This window comes from Empidonax traillii, unplaced genomic scaffold (assembly GCF_003031625.1).
Source record: "Empidonax traillii isolate 1590-97213 ecotype Southwest subspecies unplaced genomic scaffold, ASM303162v1 scaffold119:size1479319, whole genome shotgun sequence".
Lineage (NCBI taxonomy): Eukaryota > Metazoa > Chordata > Aves > Passeriformes > Tyrannidae > Empidonax > Empidonax traillii.
This window is the reverse complement of record NW_020955312.1, coordinates 193,470-218,403: the sequence shown is the minus strand read 5'-3', so window position 1 is coordinate 218,403 and position 24,934 is coordinate 193,470. Positions and strand designations below refer to the sequence as shown.

At 38.9% G+C, this 24,934-nt stretch overlaps 1 non-coding gene across 1 annotated transcript; it reads left to right on the top strand.

Moving 5' to 3' along the window:
• Positions 1-17,958: 17,958 nt before the first annotated feature.
• On the top strand, positions 17,959-18,031 carry TRNAD-AUC. The gene has a single exon. It is a non-coding gene; the product is annotated as a tRNA-Asp (tRNA).
• The last annotated feature ends 6,903 nt before the right edge of the window (positions 18,032-24,934 follow it).

Genomic DNA, 24,934 nt, shown 5'->3' with positions numbered 1-24,934 from the left:
AAGTTGATGCTGAGGAGCCCAGTAAACCCCCTAAGACCGTGCACAGCAATTTGGCATAAAGTGTTTCAAGATTAGTGGTTTTACACCTATTTACCTGACCTAAATAAGCTCCAAACATCTTCACTAAAGCATATGGATAAGGAGTTGAATTGCTAGCAAAATATTCAAAATGCATGCTGGAGCAAATATATGAAATATTCAAGAAATATTTTTGCAGGCAAATGAGGGGCTTTGCAGACATCAAAGCAGTAGGAGGGAGAAACTTTACACTGTTCTTTGTGATGTTTGCACTGTGCTGTTCATGTGGGAGTAGTTACCAAAGACCAAAGGTCACACTTCAACAGAGTAAAAGAATAATGTATTCATGCTAATTCACATAATTATTCCCAATTAGCTAGAAGATAAACATAACTGTAATTTATATATTTTATGGATTCTTTTTTTATATTTGTAGGTCACACAATTAAAAACTCCATAGATGTTACATTACAGACTCCACCTTACATTTAATATCCCATGAGGACAATAATGCTTACATGATGAGGACAAGGTGACTCCTTGGTGTTCCTACCATTACTGACCTAATACAACAAGAATATCAAAATAAAATTCAGTCAGTACTTAAATCAGTGATATTCCTGTAATGGAGTATCATTGTCATATAATCACACCATATAACCAGCATGTATGTCTATACATATTTCAGCTTGGCTTCTCTAGAAGACAAACATTTTATTAGGGAAGATATAAAACAATCATTTGAATTTCATTAATAACTATTTTTAGGAGATTACCTAGCTAAACAACGCTTAAGCAGAGTCACCTACATCACATTGCCCATAACCTAATCTTATGCTAAATACTAGAATTTATAACACAACAATCCCTTACTATTGTTTCTGTGATTCTATCTAATTTTCTGTAAGATTGGATGTTATAGGTGGATGCTAGGAAGGATCATCTGTTCTCTCCAAGTTCACAGCAAAACCTGTCATTCTTTCTAAATAAAAATTTATAACTTGAAGGAACTATTACAAATGCTTAGGAAACAATCCAGGTTTACCTATTAGGCAGTAAAACACAAATTCTACTGCTGACTTTTGAAAATTGTCATGGAACTGAAGACCAAAGAAGATGCTTAATAAAATAAAGTCTCAGCAGCTGACAGGCAGAAGACAAGATATGATAGGACCTCCTAGATGCCCACTGTCCCTTTCTGGGTTCAGTTGATATGGGTGTACAGCTGAGCTGAAAGGTGAGCCAGAAGTCCTTGCCTGCTTCCTTCCACCTGAGTCATTGTGATGTTGTAAGTCCATTCCTTTGTCCTTCACCTTGGGGCCAAAAGCCAATGGAAGCCATTAAAGAATTGCAATGATTGAAATATTTGTTAGTGGTTGAAGGAGAAATGTATAGATCAGGAAAGGCTGAAATTAACAGGAAGAGCAGGGACAATTTATTGTATAAAAACCCCCAAAACTTTGCGCAAAAAAACAAATCGACAAAACTTTTCAGCTCTATAGCACCTTGAAAACAAAGCTCTCCTAGATGGAGAGATCTGAGCTGGATAATGTGAGTTGGGCATGGGCTTATTCACAGACTGCAGTCCCTCAGTGGGGTACCTGCTCCATGTGGAGCCTAGTCTACGAGCCACAGGGCTATCCCTGCTGCAACATAGACATACCCACAGCTACGATCCCTTTGAGATGCACCTGTTCCAGCAGGTTCTGCTGCATGGGCTAATGCCTTCAGAGATAGACCTGCTCCAACACGGCCTTGACCATAGCCACAGTTCCTTCAGAAGTAAATCTGTTCCAGTAAGGCCTTGCCCATGGCTGTGGTCCCTCAGGGCAAAACCTGCTCTGTCGTGGGCTTATCCATGGCCACACACTTTGAGGTGCTCCAGTAATGACGACACGCACAGCCACAGATGTTTACAGGTGTACCTTCTCCGTGTGGACTTATCCTTGTGCCACGATCCCTTTAGAATTATATCTGCTATGACACAGACATAACCAAGGATGTAGAGTTTCCTGCTCTCATGTGGATTCATCCACAGGTGACAGTCCCCTTGACTCGAGTTCACACTGGAGTGCCAGCCTGTCCTGTACAGCAGCACAGAACCAGCAGTGATGCCCTGGCCACCTGCCAGCCCAGGCCTATTGCTGTTTCTGCTATCCAAATGTTCCCAGGCACAGCATCAGAGCAGCAGTGAAAGAAAAGAGGGCCACTAATGAACAGTGGACTCTAAATACAGGCAAACAGGTTGGGCAAGCAAGGCCCATGGCAAGCAAAGCAGCCTGCCAATTAATAGCTAAACAGCAGTAACAGCTATAAAACTGACCTAGCACATTTCAGTAAAATCTGTTCTTATTTGAAAACTTTTGAGCCCCATGTTAGGTGCCAAAAAGGACTGTTGTAGTTTAACCCCAGCTGACAACCAAGTCCAACTCAGCTGCTCACTCACTCCCCCACAGTGGGATGGGGAAGAGAATCAGAAAGGTAAAAGTGGGAAAACTCATGGACTGAGATAAATACAGTTGAAACAGTAAAGCAAAAACTGTGCACACAAGCAAAGCAAAACAAGGAATTAATTCATCATCCCCATGGGCAGGCAAGTGTTCGGTCATCTCTAGGAAAGCCAGGCTTCATCACACATAAAGGTGACTTGGGAAGACAAATGACATGACCCCAAACATCCTCTCGTTCCTTCTTCCCTCATCCTTAAAACAAAAAAAATCACATTCACATTTTTTCTGAACATATAAAATCTTGCTTCTCGGCATTCGCATTATATATTATAAACCCATCATCTGTTATCAGAAATATTCACATTAGTTTGCCATTAGTTTAAAGTATTCTGTACCTATGTTGTGGGATAATGAATCAATCCTGGTAGAACTAATATAGCTTTGTATCAGAATGTTCCACAAAGTGTTCAGCACAGGGGCACTCTATTTTTTTAAATTTTAAAACCAAACCTACTGAGGAGAACATCTATATGATGCCATGCAGTGGTTGATACCTGACCTAAGATGTGTTCTTAGGCATGTATAGCACCATGAAGAAACACTAGGTAAGGTTTTGAAATAACATAACTGTTTTCCAGCTAATTAGTCTGAAAGCAGCATGCCACTGATACAGTTAAAAGTAACAGCTCAGTACTAGTTCCAGAGATTTCTGTTCTGTTACGTGGTACAGATTACCCTGTAATGTTATGCATCTTACATTTTTTAGGTGCTTTTACAAGTTTCCTGGTTGTACATACAATTTCATACATCTGCAGATTCACACTGAATAATTGTAAAAAATAGATGCTGGAGTATGTGCAAAATTGGTGTTTCTGTGTGTTTCTTGGTCTAAGAACAAGCTTGTGGACATAAAGCTTTAGGATTGGGATCATAACCCCAGAAAATTAGTATTTTGTGCCGCTTCCTTCATCCTTGTTTTAAAGATGGGTTGGGAGTGGAAGAAATAAAATAAAACAAATTCCCTGTTATCATTCATGGTTTGAGTGTGGGTAGGCTCAGCATGCTCTCTTGTGACTTGAAGTGGGACCCTGGATCTCAAACTTTTCTTTCTCTGGCTCCCTGGCCAGAGGTCACTCCAAGGCGCAGTGGGGACTCGAGTTCTACTAGACAGTTTTCCTGGTCCTGAAAACTGTGACAAACCCACGTTTCTTCAAAGACACATATAAGAGAGGTGAAGGATCAGGGTGTTGTGGCCAGCTGCTGAACTACCTTACCCCATCATCAGACAAGGCAAGACAGTGTGCAACTGAGCTCAAGGGGGAAGCTGCCCAAGCAGCAGCAACTCTGTTTTTCCCTTTACCAAGGCTTTTTGGTACTGCTTTGCTAAGTCTTTTGGTGGAGCAACCTTGGCAATTGAACCTCAATACAAACAGAAAAGGGACATCCCTCAGACAGGAAACGTAAGAGGAGGGATAGTGTTTCCTGAAGTGGCATCACTGCACATCAAGGACGGAGAAGTAAGCTGCAAAAGAGATGCTGACTATAAAACCATTCCAATATGTTGTTGATGCTGTTTTTTAACAGGTTTTTCTCAGTAAAGCAGCTAATGTGCCATCTCCCCGGCAAACTCTACAGTGGGGCTTCTCCATGTGGCACTCTTCAAAAAATAAGACTTAATGATTACTGCAGTATGAAGCATGGGCAAACAATTTTGTTTGATTTAATCTTGATTCAATATTTTAAGAAAGACAAATCAGCTGAAGGTCAAAGGCTGTATTAGGACCCATCTGATGCAAATATTTTTCTGGGCCTTTTCAGCAGAATCCACATCCTTGGACTAGTCACAGCTCCATACATTGATTTCCCTCCCTGTAGAATGGACTAAAGACATTCCTGCCCTGGGAGATGTTTCAAGGAAGTTTCAGGAGAAGGTGGCTATTTATGAACAAACAGCCACAAACCAGTAAGTAACCTCATGTCGAGTTTAATGACTGCCCATCAATCAGTATCACAATTATCAGCATGACTGTGTGCAGAAGATCCAGTAATGGATCTTTAGGACTGCTTTCACTCTCTTTTCATGACCAATGCATTAACCTGGCAATTTTAATAATTATTTCTTCATTCAAAACTTTTACCCTCTTTATTTTTTCTACTTGGATATAAAAATGAAATAAGCGATCTGACCTGACATAGTGATAATTCATTTGGGGTCTGAGAACAAGCAAGTGAGAAAACATGTAATATTTCTTTATGTTTATTACCACTAGGCCCTCTACCTCTTTTCCAGTAAAACCTGCTGTGGTATGTGTGCATCTCACTGTGCCTGCACACCTTTTCATTTGCTTATACTGTTCTATGTCTGTCTACTCCTCCTGTGTATAGATTTAGTGTATAAATAATTATGAGTTAGTGACTTTTCTGTTATCTACCTAATATTTAATAGTAAGCTGTTTAAGTTCAAAAGTAACACACTGGTATTAGAAACAACAATAAAACTCCCCCAAACCAGAAAAACACAAACATTCAGTGAATTCTAGAGCTTGATGTGGTTGGAAAGCTTCTGTGTTCCCATGGTCCTGCAGATAATCCAATGGCAATGGTGGTGCAAGCACAACACTATGGTCACCCAAGCTGGACAGACAGGATCTGGAGCAAGAGATGTGCCACTGGTCTTTTGGTTTCCCTGCAAAAATACAAGAAAACTCAAAGGAGCCATGGAAAGGAGAGAAATAATAAGAGTATATGACACTGAGCATGCAAAAACATTGACTCTTTTAAGTGTTTACGCGCATTCAAATAGGAGCTAGAAGACTGCCTCATTTGCTTCAGAGCCTTGTAAGAGATAGAGTGGTTGGGAAAACTTAGCAAACTTACTCTTTTACACAGCTGTGAAGATATTGCAAAGTATCAAATGGGAAAAGACATTTTAGAGAGTGTGCTCCCATAGTATCAGTAGTTATCAGCCATAAGGAGATTAGCAAAATAATAAAAAGTATCTCTCCCCAAAAGTAGCTCTCCCCAAAGACACACATGAAGTAAATATTGCACCAATGAAGAAACAGCAGTCCTCCAAGATGATCTCACATTCAAAGCAGCAATAGAGAATGGAACAGAAAAAGTGTAAAAATCATCTCTGGAATAAAAAATTTCATAGTAACAACTTATGGCAAAGGAATGAGATTAATTGGTATTGCTCCATTTAAAGATAACATTAGGACAGGCACATTGTTTTCTCATAAATACATTCACAGGACTATGTGGTTTTGACTATCAAGTAGTTTGGCCCAAGGGGAGCTAATTGTAAATTAGAGTATTATCTGTAAATCAGTGATATAATTTCTTTAGCATATTGATGTCAACTATTCATTTTAATTTAATGTATTGTATTATTTTATTTTATGTCAATAAGTTTAGTAAGTTCTCCCTTCAGAGTTTTTAAAAAATTGATTTATTCAATCCTGTTGCAACAGAATAAATCATACAAACTCATTCTCTGCTAAATAAATCTTTATTAAGTTTATGTTTTGATATTATTATCAAAGTCCTGTTTGCCTTTTCCACTTTTATTTGCTTGCAGTATGAAATTTTTCAAAGATATCATCATGTTTTCCCCAACTTTGAAAAACAATAGTCTTTTGGAAATCAGGTTTCATTCACAACTGAGGAAATGCTAATATAAATTTTCAGCTGATTTTGTAAAATATGTTCCTCTAAAAGTTTATACATGTACATACATTTGGAAGTATTTATTGTCTATAGGTGAGAATAAAACACAAATGTTCTTTTATTTAAACTCAAATAGCTCAGTAATTTCAGAATTTTTTTTAAATAATAGTATTAGTAAAAGATTTTTTTTTTTAATGACAATACCATTGCTTGTTCTGTGGCAACATACATTATTTCTCAAGAGTTATATTTATTAAAGGTCCAAAGAAGAGATGGTTGTGTAGGACATATATATATGTTTAACACCTGACATTTAAAACACATGAAAGCTTACTTTCTTTGCATTATATGCAGAATATTCTAAGTAAAAAATGTACAAGATATTCTATATGATATGAGGTAAATTATTTGGCAGTAAATATGAATACATACAGCCTCACTTTTGCACTGTTATGTAAGAAATTAAAACCAAAGATTATTTCTGGCAATGTGCTCTTTGCATTACAAACATGAGACTTTGGCTGCTTTCCAACGTACCTCCCTTTAGAGCCCTTTTTGTAAAGGACAATTTTATTCAACACTGGTAATATTCAAAAACCCTTTGATCTCAATACTATGCTGAGTCTTCTATCCATGTGGCAATGAGCTTGAAACCCAAGAAAATAATTCAGCTGCTCTGTCTTCTGTCATCTTAGTTGCATGCTCAAGGCAGTGTTTCTTGTCTCATATATCAATGAATATTTCTGTCTGTTCCATCTTCTCTACTAAGTCAGGGTGAACACTACCAGATTCTTGGCTTTGTCTTTGTCTAACTCTACAAAAAGGACTCTAAAGGTAAAAAGATTGCACTATACACTGAAAGCACTTTCCTACATTTATGAGTTAGCTGTAGAGTTTCTTCTGCAGTTATTCTTACCACTCCTTTATGTGCTTTTTGCTCATTGTTGATACCTGCTATAAATGTCACATGCTCTTCTAACTAGTTCTTAATTGCTATCTAATATTTCCCTATAGAGACTGAATTTTTTAATGTTACTGATATACCTGTGACTTATACATTTTGATGGAGGCTTTCTGTCTCTTTCTTACCCACAGGAAAGCTGGAAAAGGAAACTGGAATTCGGGAGTTAAAGCTTAATGGCACCTAGGGAAAAGAGAAAGGCAATTGCTCTCCTTTTGAGCTATCACTGGGTCAGCTGAAGCAGCAATCTGAAATGCTCCAAACAAAAGCAGGGATTGGCCACTTGAGCCATACCAACCGCTGGAAAATCGGATGCCTTTCCCCTGGCACCCACGCAGTAGTGCCTCCACCAGCACTGTGACTAATTAGCAGCCTACTGACCTAGACGGTTTCCTGTTTTGCCTAAGCCTACAGCAATCCCGGGATCCACATTCCCAGTTTGGCAAACTAACAGGGGAGGCACAGGTATGACAAAAGCCCAGTGGCATTACAGGCAGTCCTCACGTCAGACTTGTAGGTGCCGATGCGTCTTTACTGGTGGTAATGTAATGATGGAGGAATGCAGCTACTGCCAGTGGAGACTGCAAGTGACAGGCTGTGGAGATACTACCTACTATATACCTGCACTTTCAATTATTTTCCTACATCTGTAGCTGTAAGTAACTTACCAGTGTATCTTGGATGCAACTTTATTCATCTAAAAGAATTAATACCGAGCATACTGATTCTAAATTCACCTGAAAGAAAACTGTCCACAAAAACACACTAAACAGTACTAAATATCCTTAGGTGTCTGAAATTTATTGGTAAATACTTGATCAAGAGACAGAAATATGACAGGGCAGAAAATAAATTCTTCCTAAGAAATCACATATTTCATATGATCAGGAAAAAAGAAGTTTTACTGATACTTCTGATCAATTCCCAAACACAATCTTGCTCTCTCTGTATATTAATAAAAGACATTGGCTTCTCCCTCTCACTCTAATAGCCATACAGTCTGAGCTTATAATTTCAATGTATCCTGCAGGGCTCACATGAATTATTTCAAGAACATACCTAAAATATAGGAAATTCACCCTTAGCAATACATCGTTTTCTTTCCTAGACTTCTTCACTCTTTTCTCTTTTACACATACACCCACTTGTGTTTTCCATGAGGAGCAAAGTTGAGGAGAGAAGATGAGACTGCTTTCTAGATAAGATAGAGGCAGGGAAAGGCAGCTCATGTGGCTTGGCCCAAGTGAAACCTGCCCTTCAGGATCAATTTCAAGTTTCAAAGTAGACAAATCCATCCTTCTCACAGCATTCATTACGTTGTGCACTGCAGGGCAAAAGGTTAAAGAGGCATGCATTTCCATACATCCTGTTTATATGAATTGCTAAGGTCAGGCCTGAGTTCTCCTGAAGGTGTGGGGAGAGACACTGGAAGAATATTCTCTCCAAAGGAAGCTCCCCGGGGTTTTGATAGGAATTTCAGAGGTCCTGTACAGTGTCTCAGTTGACACATGGAGGGTAATTGTAGCAGACTTTTCCTCTAAGGACAGGTCTACATGCCCATAAAGACATGATGGAATATAGAACAAAAGAAGATTCAGAGATTTCAAATCTCTTAAAAGTACTGCACCATGCTGAGCAGCGTAACAGCTAGCAAAATGAGAACACTTTTATAGTTGTGATCGTCCTTCCCATTTTCCTCTTGTTCACCATCTTCCATGAGGCCCAGTGCGCTAAGCTGAACAGCAGAAAAAGCGTAGTTGTGCTATTGCTTTCTTTTCCCCAAACTGTTTAGCTGCACTGAGGTTTAGATTACACTGCAAATACTTCTGCTGAGGTCTATGTTTGTTCAGCAGTTTGTGAAGCACCAGCAACAGCCCAAGAGCCTTGATAGCCACAGGGTGCTGGAAGTCACTTTGTAAAAATAAATGATCATGTATAGGTCAATATTTTTAAAGTGTTCAGTCCACAGGGTTTCAAATTTAACAATGTATGTGATGAAAAGTTGTTTACACTCCCACCATTGTCACTGAGGTTTGAGGAAAGCTAGGCTAGATATGGAAAGGCAGCTTCGCAGCACAAAACACATCACTGAGAAACTCTTAGTCAGCTCTGTCAGTTCCTATTTGAGGTCTCTAGAAGTGATTTCTTTGTACACAAAACACAGATTTGGAGGAGGAGTGGATAGTCTCCATTTACAAGTAAACATTAAATATGTTATGTTGTGTTCTTTGGAAGGAGGATTCAAGGCTGAGCCTCGCAACACCAAGTCTAGTGGGAAAACCAAGAGGCAACAGAAACCTCTCTGAAGACAGTTCACACCTAATAGTATAGACAGATGGATTATATCCTGCCTTCCTAAGTTTTATGAGAAAGAATTGATTTAAACACTGAACCTGAACAGGAAATTAAAAAAAAAAATAGATGGTTTCTCAATCCTCTTTATATCCATGGATTATTTCTTCCCAAATACTGCTGAGTCAGTTTAGGTTACTCCCTGTTTCTTCAAGATCCTCACATAAGCTTTGTCCCTACATGCTGCAGGAAGATCTGGCATTGAATTTAAGGACTGTGTGAACTATTGCCGGCAAAAATCACGAAATGACCATTATAAAATTTTACATAACTTGTATTACACGAGCATACTTCTGGTGGTTGATGGCAGTGCTGTAGAGTCAAGCCCCAGCACCATGCTGGGCAGAGATCTTCACTGATGGAGCATGTCCTGAGGTGGGAGGTGTTTTAATGGAGATTATGAATAGAAGAGTGAAACAAAGGTTCAGAGACCATGGAGTCACGACAGTTTAGCCAACACAGATCACAAAGTAGAGAAAGAACAAATGAACTTCACTCATCAAGTGTTCTTTTCTAATGAGAGGGCTATTTGAGCCTCATTTGACTAAAAGCTTTATTACAGATTGTGCACATATCAACCAGGAGTCAGTCATATAAATTGCTGTGACTGCTGACTGCAGAAATCTTTGCTGACACCTAAAATGATCCTTTCTTGAGGAAGTAATAGAGTACGACAGGTTCTCATCAATCACTATAGTGTAATAGACGAAAACAAAAAGGGGCACTGTAAAAGTAGCTATTTTATGGAGAAATTTTTTAATTAAAAGGCATCATTAACTCTTGATAAAAAGGTCAGTTTCTCACATGTCAGCTTCATGGGGTAGAACAGTTCAAAGCCCTGATCAGCTCTGATTTACTTTTGTGAGACATCACAGTGCAGTCACTTTAACTGTGATACAGAACAGGGATCCATAAATGCAGGGGCTACACTGTAGGCTACAGACCTCTGAAGCTTTTTGATTGCCCCACTGCAGCTCACCTTTAATATTTTTCTGTCATGGTGCTGGCACTACCCATAATCCTGCTATTGGCTGATCATAGATGGACTGTGTGAAACATTGCTCTGGCTCTGGGCCTTGTATACAATACGAGTACATAATGTAATTATTGCTGTGCTGCTGTGCTGCAGATTTAATTGTAAATATCCACATGGCCTGCACCCTATACACAGCTGGGTAACTTCAAGAGGTGTTGTCTAGTCATTCACTAGGTAAAACTGGACTGTGGTTAGACCTTTCCTGGGGCAAATTGAAGCTAATTGTTTGCAAGGAAAAGACGAGAGATTTCAGTCCAGTACCTCCCATGTGTTCACTGTCACTTGTTCGCTCCTTAACAAGGAAGTTATAGTTTCAAAGGACTCATCCACAGCCTGTTGGGACCCGTCCAGTCACACGTGTTGAATAAAGGCTTGCTCATCCTTCTGACCCTCTCTCTGCCTATCCCCTCCCAGTGATATCAGGTTTTGTAGCACATAGAGGTGGCTTCTCTCTTTGTTGACCCTATGCATTACATGCAGCTGGCCACTGTTATCAGCTCTTTCCTGGGAACAGCTCTCTGTGTACGTCCTGTCGCCTTTCCAGCATGATTCCATACCTTGCAAAATCTGCTTGCAACGCATTCAACAGCTTCTCTTGCTACAATGTTATTCACTTTCCTCTCAACAGATACAACTTGTATGTGAGTTGGGAAGTAAACATAATCCTGACTCCATTTACTCAAATTTCTGTCTATTTCAGAAAGGAAAAGCCAGACACACTTGAGATGAGTATAATGTGACTACTGAACTTGGGAAAGCAATATCCCCATCCTGGGGATAGTGCATGGGAAAAGTTCGGTACTTTTTTTGCTGATTCCATGCAGAACATTTTCCATTGTTTCCTCCCAAAGCAAGGTAGACTTGTATGACATATACTTACTAATTCAATCCTAGATTATATTTTTCAACAATTCTTTTCATTGCTAATCTTTCATACATGCATGGGTGGAGCACTCGTGGTAACTCAAACCTGTCCAGCAAGAAAGAAATCACTGCGTAGAAGGTGCATTAGAGATTTAAAATTGTAAGTGACAATATGTTCTGGAGTTTCAGACTGATTCCAAGAGTCTTTCAGTAGTATCTTATTAAGCTTTTTTTAGAGAAAACTTGTTGTATGACATTAGATTTTTTTGAAGAAAGGTGTTAATTTGGTAATATTTTATTAGGCACAGGTTATGGTCTTTTAATGGTCTGGTTTATTCACAGTTCCAAACTAAGAAAATTCAAGCTCTTGCTTTATTGTTGAATTCATTTATTTCTTGCTGAATTCAAAGGTTAGGGGAAATATTTTTGTAGCCATAGCAATGTGATAAGCACCAAATACTCTGAATTATTCACATGATAGAAAATTTCAACCTCAAGCATCTTTATATTGTGCTATTCAAATTTTCTGTCGTAATGTTGAACTCACATTTTATTTTCATTGCTTTAATTTTCTAAGTAACGCATAGAAATAAGTGAGTGTTCATTAAAATGTATATTCATTTTGGACTTTCTGAATGAATTTTTAAGCTTATTATGGAAATGCAAGTTATGTATAATTAAGGGCAAATAATAATAAAAAAAAAAAAGAAACCCTTGCCAGAGCTTTAATTTTGCAAAATGAACCAATTAGATAGTCAAGAAACACAATAACGCCTAAAGTAAAAAAAAATCCTCATAAAATAGAAGCAGAAATTGGTTTTATTCAAGAAAGACATGCCTATTTGTTAAAACTTCTCTGTGTTGATAAGTCATATGATACAATGATCAGAAATGAATTGACAACATTGATTAATGTACCATGTCAAGAATAATCTGATGAAATACTTAACTTTAAAAGAATATTGTAACTTATAGGATAAATCTCTATTTCTTAAATGAAAAAACTGAAACAGTACTTCTAGCACAAAAAAAAAAAAAAAGAGTAAATAATGCCAGTAATTTATAATTCTAATAGAATTATGGCAAGTTTAATAAAAAATGGAGTCAAATTCTTTCATCATTTACAGAAAGAGCTGATTCAGGCTAGTTTAACTCCTATCTACATTCATAAATGGCCTGTCAGATGTCAATTGACATCTGACAATGGTGCAATTGAATAATTGCACCAGAATATGGGAAAGAGAGGTCTGGTGCTCTTTTTCAGTGTGCATTGTTTTGCCTTGCTCTTTTATACTGTATGACAAGTGGTTCCAGCTGGGCTATCATATCAACAGAACATTTTAGGAAGAGACATGTCAACTCATGTTGCTCCTTAGTGTATTGGACTGCTCTGGTCTATTAACATCTAGGTCTCACTTGTTTTTATGCCCCTGTTTAACATATTTTATAGTAAATTATTTAGTGAGTTGGAGTTTAACTGTTCCAGACAACCTCTATTAGCATGACTCATTATTACCTAAACATTCAAAGGGAGAACTGGATCTACATTGTCTGGTTTCAGCATAGGCAAACCAGCACTGCAAACATATGCTAGCCTGGAGCTGTATCACTTAAAAACAAACTCAAATTTGCTATGCCAAAAGCAGTATTCATTAGCCAATTTTGAATTTCAAATCCTGACTTGTAACAGGAAATTGAGAGAAATATATGTTTTAATAAATGTAATCACTAAAATTGTTTGAGAAATATTGCTTCTGATTATCAAGGTGTTGCTTTGTTGTACATAACGAATGTTCAATCCAGCCCCAATTCTCCCACCTCAGGAAAGGATATGGAAGAGCTACAGCAGATACAGAGAAGGGCAATAAAGATGATCAAAGGTATGAATGACTTCCAGGTGAAGCACAATTACACAGGCTAGGAAACTTCAGCTTAGAAAACAGGCAGTTGAGGGGATATATGATAAAGTCATAGAAAATGGGGAGTGGCATGGGAAGGGTAAATAGACATCACTTGCTTATTATGTCTCTCAATAGCAGAAGTAGTGACATCAAATTAACCTATAGGTCGTTAGTTCAAGAAAACCAAAATGAGGTGTTTTTTCATACAGCATGTATTAAGGTTCAGCACTACTTGTGAAAGGGTTTTTTGGAAGTTGAGGCCTGTACAGGTTGAAGGGCAAACTGGAGAAGTTCATGGTAGAAAAAATCTGTAGGGTCACAGAATACACAGTGCTCATGAACTCCCCACATTGCAAGTAATTGGTCTGTTGCAATACCTGGAAGAAATAGCACTACTCACTTGCAGTTTTTGTAATTTTTCACTTGGTATTCTGTTTTATCCATCAACTTGGCCTGGTTCAGCACAGTTATTCTTATTTTGTTTATTAACTGATCATTGTGAATATACCATATACATATCAGGTACTTTTTGGGTACATGACCAAGAACTAAAAACTTGATTCTCAAGATTAGCTTCCAAAGAACATCACAGAAAATCTGATTGTATAAATAAAATCCAAAAGAATATAGTGTGAACTGCATTTGAAAATGAAAGAACACTTAAAATATGAGGCCAAATATTTGCAGCTTAAATATAATTTTATATTTTTAACAAGTCTTCCATCATGATATAAACATTTAAGAGATTTTAACATTGCTATGAAAATACATTATCTTTCAACATCAATGAAATCAAGTGTCAAAATATATTTTTAAAAGTCATTATCTGCTTATAGCCAAATACTTATCTATTTAAAACTGAGAGGTAATGGACAAAGAATGTAGTAAGGACTGGGCAAGCAGACATTTATAGGTTAAAGAATCTGAGCTGTAATACAGGTAGTCTAGCCAATTTCTGTATAGACCTCTTTTATGTTTATCACCTGCTTAAAAATCTATTGATATCTGCAATTTACTGGGATCTGAATACTGAAATATGACAGTTCAGTATGTTTTTTACTTGACAGTTTTACGATACAAAATTCAAAATTTGAGTGTGCCATTGACTGTTTGTCACTGAACTGGAGAGATGTGGATTGGATGGATGGACCACTCAGTGGGATTGGCTGGATGGTTGCACTCAAGGAGTTGTGGTCAACAACTCGAAGCCCAGCTGGAGATCCGACTTGAGTGGCGTTCCTCAGGGGTCAGTATTGGGACTAGTGCTGTTTAACATCTTTGTCAGTGACATGGGCAGTGGGATTGAGTGCACCCTCAGCAAGTTTACTGACAACACCAAGCTGTGTGGTGTGATCAGAATGCTGGAGGGAAGGGATGTTATCCAGAGGGACCTTGATAGGCTTGAGAGGTGGGCCTGTGCAAACTTCATGAAGTTCAAAAAGGCCAATTTTAAGGTCCTGCACCTGGGTTAGGGCAATCCCAAGAACAAACACTGGTTGGGCAGATAATGGATTGAGAGCACCCCTGCCAAAAAGGACCTGAGAATGTTGGCTGATGACAAGCTCAACACGGGCCAGTAACGTGTGCTTGCAGCTGAGAAGGCCAACCACAACTTGGACTGCATCAAAAGCAGCATGGCCAGCCAGGTCAAAAGAGGTGATTCTCTCCCTCTGCTCTGCTCTTGTGAGACCCTACCTGGAGTACTGCATCTGGCTCTGGGGTCCCCAACATAGGAAGGACACGGACCTGTTGGAACAAATCCAGAGGAGGGTCACGAAGATGATCAGAGGTCTGGAACATCTCCTGAGAAGACAGGCTGAGAGAGTTGGGGGTCATTATGCCTGGGGAAGAGAAGGCACCAGGAAGACCTTATAGCAGCCTTCCAGTACCTTAACAGGGCTTACAAGAGAGCTGGAAGGGACTTTTTATAAGGGTGTGGTGATAGGACAAGGGGAATGGCTTTAAACTGAAAAAGCTGGTAGGTTTAGACTAGACATAAGGAAGAAATTCATTACTGTGAGGGTGGTGAGGCACTGGACAGGTTTCCACCACTTTGCTATTCATTCAACAATTCTCTTCCAAGCACTTTTCCTGTCATCAGGCCACATAGTATGTGTCCCCAAATGACCTAGTAGGAAGTGTTAAACAAATCTGTCTGGACTAATCAGAGACTCCTGACTACTCCAGAGGGCAGTATGTGGGACAAAATGGAGGATCAACCTTCTGGGGAGATGCTGGATGGTTAGGACGGTTCACTGCCCAAAGAAACACTTTGGACAGAGTCACTGCCCTAATGGGTTTTTTCTTTTCTAGTATTTTGCTCATACTATCCAACTATTAAGAACGCACAAGTTAAGACCCAGACTGTTTACAATAGAATAGCATAAATTAAGAAACAGAATCAAAAAGTAACAGCAAAATTCAGAGTATGTTTTTTTTGGAAGGTTGTAACCTACTTCAACTTCTATGCAGAAAAAAGCTTTTATATAAGTAACTCTCAATATAGCATAAAACACAAAAATGCATTAAAAAAAATCTTTGAGGTACAGGAGCTTTGTTTTGCTATTAATACATGTAATCAGCACTAGTTTTACTTTCTGTTTCAGTCCTAGATTGAATGTCCTGTGCAGCTCAGAAAACAACCTATATTTTAGCCTCACCAATAATACCTTGTAAGTGACACATAGTGACAGATTAATGCAACAGTTCTGCTTGATGGGGTTATTCCACTCCCTGCAAAAAAGAATGTGGAAATTTAAAACCCCTAATTAACAACATTTTCTAATGGATTTTTTTTTTTTAATATTACCTCACCATTTTCTGTGATCTTTCATCATGTCAAAATTGAAGGCAATAAAACAATGGACCAGCTGTAATACAATATAAACTGTCAAGCAATAAAAACTGCTGTCATCAAAATAAAATCCAGCAAAAGTGGTTCCCTATTTTGTGTTAAGTATATTAACCATCACAAAAAGAAAAATCTCCTACTAAAATTTATAAGATGAAAACACTTTTTCAATCAAGAAGGATATTCCATTATTCTTAAAATGTCCCAGAGCAGTGAAAGCGCTGGTTTATAAGAAATAGGGACTTTTGGGATAGGGGAAAAGTGAAGATGAAAGAATCATCTGATGGGCCTTTGTCTCTGCAGGGGGAAGTTTGGAGGAAAAGATTAAGAGGTCATTCCAGTAACAACTGTCATGAAGAGATAAAATAATCATTCAGATGACAGGTGATTAAGTGAAACAGAGGAAACTGAAGTCAGAGAAACCCTGCAGAGAGACTTTGATAAATTAGAGTGCTGGGCAATCACCAGCGTAAGAAGTTTAACAAAGGCAAGTGCCAAATTCTTCACCTGGAATGAGGCAACCCTGGACTGGGGAGCGAGAGGCTGGAAAGCAGTGCTGAAGAAAAAGACCTGAGAGTCCTGGTTGGTGGCAAGTTAAATATGAGTCAGCAGTGCCCTGGCAGCCAGGAGACCCAGCTGCCCCAGTGTCCTGGGGGGCATCAGGCAAAGCATCACCAGCCAGATGAGGGAGGGGATTGTCCCGCTCTGCTCTGCACTGGGGCAGCCTCACCTGGAATATTGTGTGCAGTTTTGGGCACCACAGTGTAAGAAAGATAGAAAGCTATTAGAGAGTGTCCAAAGGAGGGAAATGAAGATGGTGAAGGGCTTTGAGGGGAAGCCATGTGAGGAGTGGCTGAGGTCACTTGGTCTATTCAGCCTGGAGGAGACTGAGGGGAGAACTCAATGCAGTCCACAACTTCCTTATGAGGGAAGAGGAGGGGCAGGCACTGATCTCTTCTCTGTGGTGACCAGCAACAGGACCCGAGGGAATGGCCTGAAACTGTGTCAGGGGAGATTTATGTCAGATGTTAGAGAAAGGTTCTTCACCCAGAGCATGGTTGAGCATGGAACAGGCTCCCAGGCAAGTGGTCACAGCACAGAATCTGACAGAGTTCAAGAATCATTTGGACTATGCTCTCAGGCACATGGTGTGACTCTTGGGAATGGTCCTGTGCAGAGCTAAGGGTTGGACTTTATGATCCTTGTGGGTCCTTTCCAACTCAGAATATTCTGTGAATCTGTGATTCTGTGAAATGTGTGGAGAAACGGAGGTCTAGGGGACCAGACCTGCAAATGGATGGATGAGTCACGGTAGCACTGAAGGAGCCCGAGTTTAACACACTATATAAATGGGAACCATAAAAAAAAAAAAAAAAAAAAAGAGCAAGAATGATTCAGGAAGATGATTTTGAAAAGTAGGGAAATAGTTGACCAAACCTTCCTGAAAGCTTGAAAAGGAAATAAATGTGGCTGACTGTACAAGAAGCTAAACAAGGATGAAAATTCCCCCTCCCTTTCAGTGTCAGTTAATATTGAGTAAAGGAACAGAAAAATCTAAAACAAAGTGGTTTTGATTGGAAGATAAGCCAGATCACTGAACTTCTGTTTTAGGATCTCTGAAATAACTTCACACCATGGAAGCTAGACGTGAAAAATCTCTGTCTATGTTGCCTTCTGGTCAGTTTGATGAATCTCATAGTTTTCAGACTTTATGTAATTTCCAGCACAAAGGTGAATTCTGTAGGTCTGCTACTCCAGACCAATCAAGTTCTCAGGATATAACACATTTACCAAGTCAGCCTCACTGAAATCAGAAACATTTATTTACTTAAGAGTTTATGATTTCTTCTAGGGAGCCCCTGATGGTCTAGTGGTTAAGGACGCGGTGCCATCACCACCGAGGCCCGGGTTCGATTCCTGGTCAGGGCCACTCCCCGGGCAGATGGAGCTCGTTAGCCCTGTAAGGCAATCCATCTACGTCCTGAGGACCTTGCTGCCACCGTCCAAGCGTGCTTGGCCCCGGCAGATGAACCTCAGGATTAAAGGGTGGGCTCAGTTCCACGCACACTGTGTCTCACCTAAAAAATCCAATGCGCAGGCTGGAAGGTGTAAAGACCTTCCCCGGATCTTCATTCGCGAAGACTGGCCATTATTATACTTATTATTATGATTTCTTCAGTTCAAACGTCTATTTACCCTCCCAGTCAGAAACCACTATTATAGAGAAAAATCAAATTTAAAAAAATGCTTGTATATCCCAAATCTTGCTTTTCCCTCTTGTTAGCTCAGGAGGACTGAAATTCTTCAAGGACTATCATGCCTATCTATGTGACAGAAATCCTCTGAGAGACACCTTCTTCTCACCTGGAAAGACAGTCTCCCTTTAAAGATCACTATTTTATATCAGTGGTCAAGGACACTTTTCTGGCTTTGTCTTGTAAAAAGCTTCAGCTATTCGTGAAGAAACTATTTAATATTAAGAATCAAAAAGCCATTCTTTTTCCTTCTTGTTTGTATTTCTTTACAATGCTGTATTACAATGAATCAATATCCTAGTACAAAAATATTCTAACTGCTAGGCAAACACCATTCCCACAAATTGCATCAGAAATTCTAGGGTCGTGTAATACAGACTCGAATTACATCTTGCTACAGTATTAGAAGAGATTTATTACAATAACTGAAGGAGAGGAACTTGTGCACGTTCCATTCAAAGTGCATTATTTTGCCATGGATTAAAGCAATGTAAACAAAGAAGGGATCAGTGTTCTCCATGGTCACTTAGGTTATAATTAAAGGACAGCAAACAACACATCTAATTATTAGGAGATAGGAACTTGATAACTTTGGAGAAAGGACACCTCTGACGTTTTGCTTACAACAACAAGGAGGTGGACTCAGTGAACTTGTAAAAGTATTTTATAGCCTTATATTATGAATGTCAACTCTGGGCTGATTGTTTTATCACTGTTTAGTCAGACTGGAGACAATGAGGACAAAGATTTGCTTGAATTTGTCAGTCGTTTGAATGTCAAGCAGATTTTGAATGCTTATTAAAACCTTGTCACTCTATGGCTCTTACAAAAATAATTAAATATTTTAATCGGGTTATTTAATAATTGAAAATATATATCACTGTTACACTGAATTACCTTAAATTCATTATGAGCAGCTTTTCAGCCTAGAATGGATTGACTGGGAAGGGATCTTAGAGATTATCTAGTTCTAACCCTCATGGCCAAGGGTAGGGACCCCTTTCAGTAGACCAGGCTGCTCAAAGCCCCATCTAACCTGGCCTTGAACACTTCTGGCCACAGGGCATTCACAACCTTTCTGGGTCAATGCTGAGCTTCTTGTCCATCAGCACCCGCCAAGTCCTTCCCTTCGGGGTTGCTCTCAATCCATCTTCTGCCCTGTCTGTATTTGTGCTTGGGATTGCCCTGACCCAGGCGCAGGATCTTAACATTGAAATTGGCCTTGAACTTCATGAGTTTCACATGGGCCCACTCCTCAGGCTTTTCAAGGTCCGTCTAGGTGGCGTCCCTTCCCTTCAGCACCTTGACCACACCATGCAGCTTGATATGGCTGGCAATCTTGCTGAGGATGCGCTCAATCCCACTGTTTGTGTCACCAACAAAGATGTTAAACAGTGCCAATCCCAACATCAACTCTGACTGATATTCCCTGAGGAATGCCATTTGTCACTGGTCTCCATATCTAGCCATTGACCCAATTATTGATAATTGCCAGGCCTACTGATGCATTTTTTTAAAACAAAAGTTGGTTGTAAAGTTTGCATGATCTTAAACCTTCATTTATTATGCATGGAAGAAGTGCAGCTGCTGAGTCAAACTAGTGACAGGAGAGAGCTAATTGTTGGTAGTTAGTGTAGGATGGTTTACAGGATTAAGGTTCCTATTTTAAGCATTTTAAAATGAAAAAAAAAAGAAGAAGTATTAGGTAATTTAAAAATCACTCCTAATCACGATCTGTCTCTGAGCCATCATTACATAGTCTTGCAAACCAATAAAATATTCAAGCCAGCAAAGCCCTGGATACATCACTGGATACACAAATTGAATATACTTTATTGACATTGGTCAGTGAATGTGTTTCATGGAGCAAGATTGAAAAATGACAGCATCAGTGATGGAAGGAAGGAAGTGCTGCATGAAGTGGTGGTTAGTGCAGCTTTCTACAGTTAGTTTAAAAATCCTGCTGCAATGAAAGAGGCAGATAGAGCATTTCTGTTGAGTAACACCCCAGGCACAGCACCACTTAATTCAGAGATGTGCAGACAATAAATGTTAGATGAAGAATCATATTTGATGGGGAGCATTTGCCTTCTGTAGTTTACTGGTGTACAGCATCAATGTAATGACTAGACAGAAACCAGCTCCCAAATTTCATTGTCAACAAAGAAAAAAAGCTGTAGGACCTTGTTTCTGCTTTCACAATCATATGAACTTCAGAGCTGAGCAGTCTGGTATGCAAGGAGCCTCACCGTGGCAGGTTTACATACACTTTTTTCATTTTTGTTTCTGTCTACATTAGTTAATTTGTATGAATAAATGCAGAATTTTATTTGCTACTATTAGCTCTCTGTCACTAAGAACTATCTACATTATTTTAAAACTTTCAGACAGGATATATATTTTAAGCAAATGACAAAACATTTACCCCAGGCACTAAAGAGGTACATTAAGCCTCAGTGATGTAGACTTGTCTCACATTTCGATTAAGAATAACAATATGTAATCTTTGGAGAATAAAAAATATGCCTTTGAAAGTAATAAAATTACTGGTTGGAATAGCTACTAGAATATGTCTAGTAATCTTTGATTCCCATTGATATTATTGGTGGGTTTTTTGTATTACAGAAACACCAATAATGCAGAAAATGCTATAACACCATAGCAATCTAATACCTCCACTGAAAAGCTCTGGAGCATGTTTCTAATCAAAGCTGAAGGAGTGAGATGGTCAGAGACAAACATGCAATTTCTTCAGACTGTTATTTTCTCTGAAAAAATATGCTTATTATATCTAACTTAAGTAGGAGGGCATAAATTACATTGTCAAGGAACATGAGAAAAAAATATAGATCTCAGAGAGTTTCTGGCTTTTAACTTGTTGCTTTGAAAAGGGAAAATGCAAATGAATCAAGTTTCATCTTGTACAGAAGAGAAGGCCCTTCAAGCCATCTCAAAGAGTAGGAGGTGTTGACAAGTGATATCTGCAAGAGTGTTACTGGGAGAACTTGTATTGCTATTTCATTTGGACAGTGATAGGGAAATATAATCTTCTACATTATTATTAATTAGACTAATTCAGAGTATTAGTACCAACCAAAAGTAACTGTTGCAATTGTTAAAAATAATCAAGTTCTGTTTTCTGATTATCCAAACATTTTTGTGTTTATTACATAAGGAAGTCAAGAAAAAGGTAACCCCTTATGTCGCAACGTCACATGTTAATGCGCAAGCATATAAACCAAATATCAGACACAGTATGTGCAAATGACAGACATCTAATTTGTATTGACAGTTATCACAATTATTTGCACAAATTGAATAATGTCACATACATATGTATAATTAGAAACATTCAATAACCGAATTGTTTCCAGATTGAAGTGTGCATTTTCCACGTACAATACCACATCTCAACAATTTGTTATTTTCCAGATAATTTCATGCTTTAGATATCAAAAATAAGCATTTTCTTTCTCCAAATAATACCCAGAGGTACATTTCTAAAGACACAAAAACACCTGTTGTTTTGTTCTGTCTGTACATCAGCTAGAGGAAAGTCATTGTTCTATCTTCTATCTTCTCTCTTAATATAAACTATATATATAATTACTGTACTTAAAATACTGTAAATATTCTTTCTTGCACTCTACAATCATCAAATCCCAGATACATAAAGTTTTCCTCTTACAGTGGAAACAACATACAATTAGGCTATGCCCAGAGTAACTCTTAAAAAGAATTTAAACCGATGATGGAAATTAATCTTTTTATGAAACCATCATAGGTAGTATGGCAGTAATACTGAGGATGTGAAAGAAACCACAGAAAACAAAGAAGAGGCACTGGGTGAAGTTGCAGCCACTCGCTGGATCAAAGTCCCTCTTCTGCCCCTGGCTGCGATCCAGGAGAAGGGTGGAAGGGAGTGAGTGCTCCATCCAAGGCCACGCCAGCTCCCTAGCAAGTCATGGCGTCTCTCCATGCAGGCATGACATCACCTACAAAATCAGACTTGGCCTCACCCTGCCTGAAAGCAACTCTCTGCCCAAGCTAGGAGTATCTAAGTTAACTTCTAAACTCAGTACCAAGCCCATTTTTAATTGGCAAGTTAATCGTGTGAAAATGCTGACTGAATGTCAGTCGTAAGTACCAGCCTTTTAGTTAAGCACATTTGTAGGTGGGGCATATATGAGCATGCAAAAGCCTCAGGATAAGTTGGAAATTGAGCTCTGGCAGCCACATTGTACCCAGATTGCAGCTCATAGGAGATGTCCACCAAAGCTACATAAACTTTGCAAACTCTGTACAGTCTGGTAAATCCCATGAAATAAAGCATTAGACAAACTTGACTTTCTCTTGATATTTGCATGTTGAATCCACTTTTGTGCTTTTCATAATATTCTTAACATCTTTATAGGACTGTAATTAGGTTGGATTGAAATCTGAATTACAAATTGAATAAAATTCTAAATTCCAAGTAATTTCAAACTAAAATCTGAAATAAAGTCAATAAAGCAAATTCTCCACATCTTCACATTTAGGTCATAGACATGTCTTTGAAGTCAGTTGTGTTACAATCCTCTAAAACAGTGTTACTGGCCTAATTCTAATTTAAAATCCAGTTTTATGACATTCCATTCATTTCCATGATGTTTGCTTCTCATTTGTAAAATGAGATTAAAATCAAATCCAGTGAGGTCTGCTACAGAAGGTCAGATAACACTGAAAAAGTATCTCCAGGCCTTTTTTCTATGGAAACAAGTCTTCTAAATCACGTTGGTTCTTGCAAAAGTATCAGGAAATGATTATTAAACAGCAGTTGTATTGTCTTAATTTTACTTGTTTGGTCTGTGTCTTATAGAACGATCTGAACTCCTCCACGGACATCTAAGGTTGTAAAAGCAACTGTACTGAATTCAACTACATCTGGCCCAGTTCCCTCTCTCTGATAGTGGGCAATAATGGATCCAGGGAAGTGTATATCAACAAGGTAGATATTTAGTGTTTAGAGCTCATACAGCCCACAGCAATCATTGGCAGAGACTTCCTGAGGAAAAATGTGACACGCTTGTTTCTTATGGCAGAGTGCAAATGAAGAGTAATTGCATAGAAGTTTTTTTGAGTTATAAGAGTATACAACCAACAACAGTAGGTGTATTTTTTTTTAATAGGCCCAGGCAAAACACTTGATTTAAATACCTTCCCTTGTGAAGTTCAAATTATGTTTAAAAATACAACATTTTTATGATAATATCTCCTTACTTTATGGTTGTAATAACACAACTAGAAAACCAAATAGTTTTGAAACATAAACGACAGTTATACTGAAGTCTGCTTGCAGTTAATACATTTTAATTCAACTTATTGATGTAAGAATTAACATTAAAATATCTTTTGCATCAGTATCATTTATATGTTCCAACCATAACTTATATTGTAAACTGTAAAAGCTGATTTTCTTTAAAAAATGAGTGCACTGAACAAGAGTTTTAGACATATCTGTTATTCACTAAGAAGGCTCATGATCATTTACTGTCCATATAGTGCCCCAGGTTCAGAGTATGTGGATGATGCTTTACAAACACAAATTTAGACAAGGTTCCCACCCTGAGAAATTTGGAGCTTACTTAGAATGACTGCAAGACTAACCATTTAAGGATTAGGAACGGGACTAGATGTAAAGAGACAGAGGGGGTCAAAAAGGTTACCTGAAGGAGGTGGGATTTAATAGGACATTTGAAGCTCGCTTGATTAACAGGTAGAGCAAACTTGTTTCAAAAAGAAATACTGTCATGCAAGATTTCTTCAAAATATTTGTTGACAGCCACTGACCTTCACAAAATAGAGGACATGAGAATTTATGTGCTTATGATTTCTTCATATCTCAAAATGATGACTTCCTATGGCCTGAATTTCATTCCTTTTTGCCTGCAACTGGATGGCAAGTTAGTTCCTGATTTTATAGCTTTTGCCTTGCTCCAAACTAGTAAGCATTGCATGATTAGAGTTTTAATTTGTTCTAATCTAACTGTTTCTATTTACAACTGTGTAGTAGGTTTCTGCAGCTGGGTTTTGGTAGTGGGGGGTGGGGGGAGGGGAGGGTCTACAGGGGTGGCTTCTGTTAGAAGATGCTGGAAGCTTTCCCTGTCCTGTGGAGCCAATGCCAGCTGACTCCAGGATTGAATTCCTGCCACGGGCCAAGGCCAAGCCAATCAGGAGTGATAGTAACACCTCTGTGATAACATATTCAAGAAAAGAAGGTTGTTGTGCAGAGCAAATTCCAGCCAGGAAAGAGCAGAGTGAGAACATGGGAACAAAAAGGTAGCAGCAAGGTCAGTGCCGAAGGAGGGGCAGGAGGTGCTCCAGGTGCAGGAGCTGAGGTGGTGCAGCCTGTGGTGCAGCCCATGGTGGGGCAGCTGTGCCCCTGCAGCCCACGGTGCAACAGGTGGATGCAGAAAGGAGGTTGTGACCCCATGGGAGGCCCAAGATGGAGCAGGTCCTGTTGGAGACCTGCAGCCCCTGGAGAGGGAAGCCCACACTGGAGCAGGCTTTTCCTGGGGAAGGACTTGTGGCCCCTGTG